Genomic DNA, 1946 nt, shown 5'->3' with positions numbered 1-1946 from the left:
TGTGGACCAATCTCAATCCACCATAAGATCCGAGGCAAAAGACCAGATAAGGCATAAATCGCCGTGTTCTGCTGCTTTTCCACAAAGGCAGTACACCTGGAGCTGGTAAGCGACCTGACCACAGATGCATTCTTGGCCGCCCTTCGTCGATTCTTAAGCAGACGTGGGAAGTGCCAAACTATTCATTGCGACAATGCAACGAACATTGTGAGTGCAAACAACCAGCTTAAAGAATTAGAAGACTCTATATTCAGCTCAAGGGCAAGGGCTCTGAACACGAATCATTGCAACAAAAAACAAGTAGGCTTTAAATTCATTCCTCCCAAGGCTGCAGGTCAAAAAAGCTTTTGATAACAACCACCAACACAGCCTCATTGACATTTGAAGAACTAAACACAGTGATAATCGCAATTGAAGCAATTCTCAATTCTCGACCCATCACTCCAATGTCAAATGATCCCACTGATACAACAGCGCTCACCCCAGGACACTTCTTGATTGGTGAACCATTGACAACGCCTCCTGACGTCAATGCTGATCATCAAGGAAGAACATTGGTCAAGCGCTGGGAATTGGTATCGCGCCTAAAGCATTCATTCTGGAAACAATGGTCTACAGAATACCTCCAAGAATTGCAAGCTCGGCATAAATGGAAGACCGCTTCATCAAACGTACCTGGAGGATTATTAGTTTTTGTTAAGGAAGACAACCTTCCTGTAATGAAGTGGCCAATGGGTCGCATCATTAAGACATATCCTGGACAGGACAACCACGTACGAGTGGTTGATGTTAAGACAGCATCTGGCGTATACAAGCGCCCGATCACTCGTCTAGCGCCGCTCTTTCCAGAACATGTGGCAATCAAACGTTCCCACAACGTGATCAGTGACACCAAGAAGATTGATGAGCCACCCACACAGCGAACAATAAAATTGTCACATACATTAACATCAACATTAGTGGTGCTGTTTCTCATGCTACCATTAGCATTGTCACAGTCAATAAATGTGACACAATTCGCAAACAAGCCTGGAATATTCTAGGAGAAACTTGGAACATCAAGAATAGCAACGTCTGAGTGGACCATGATCATATACTATGACTTGGACCCATATTGGAAGATTGTTGACGCGACAATAAATGTAGTCAGAAAAGACAAAGTAACAACTGATAATCGCCAAAAAATTTTGGAACAGCATATGGCTACTATCAACCGAGAAAGAGGGTCGTATCACAGCGATCATCTGACGCAAGCGTACTTAGGACTAATAGCACAATTAACCCTGCTCACAACAACTCTCCAACGAATGCAGTCCGACATATCTGATGTCCTAATCGGTATTCATCATCGGAGAATAAGCCCCACGCTGGTGTCTCCCGAGCAACTAATAGACCAACTAGACCAGATACGGGATCATTTAGGTTAGGTTAGGTTAACCCGGACGGCCCTCAGCGGGGCCACGCATAGGCCAATATGGCCCTTAGTTATCCGGATGGGGGGGTGTATGAACCGTCGCGGGAGTGTTAATGTGGTTTTAAAAGTCCCCGAGAATCGAGGTGTTTTTAGCATAGGCCAGCAGTTCCTGTGGCGTCCTTTTGGAGGCATCTTCCATTGATGCCAACACTGGGGCGCCCAGGTATCTCCTCCTTGCCCTTGAGAGAGCCGGACAGTTGCAGATGAGATGTTCCAGGGTTTCGATAGCCCCAGGTTCCTCACATTTCCTACAACTGTCTCTGTTGGTGATGCCTAGCTTTGCTGCATGTGCAGCAGCCAGACAGTGACCTGTAAGTATTCCCACTAGCAATCTACAGTCCTTTCGTGGTAGGTGCAGTAGGTGGTGGCTAAGTTTCTCGTTGCGCTCCTTGCACATTATCTTCGAGGTTTTGCAGGTGGTGGTACTCCTCCATTTGCTATCAGTCTGTGCTCTAGCCTGCTTCTCTAATTC

Source organism: Drosophila pseudoobscura, chromosome X (genome assembly GCF_009870125.1).
Source record: "Drosophila pseudoobscura strain MV-25-SWS-2005 chromosome X, UCI_Dpse_MV25, whole genome shotgun sequence".
NCBI lineage: Eukaryota > Metazoa > Arthropoda > Insecta > Diptera > Drosophilidae > Drosophila > Drosophila pseudoobscura.
This window is presented reverse-complemented; position numbering follows the sequence as displayed.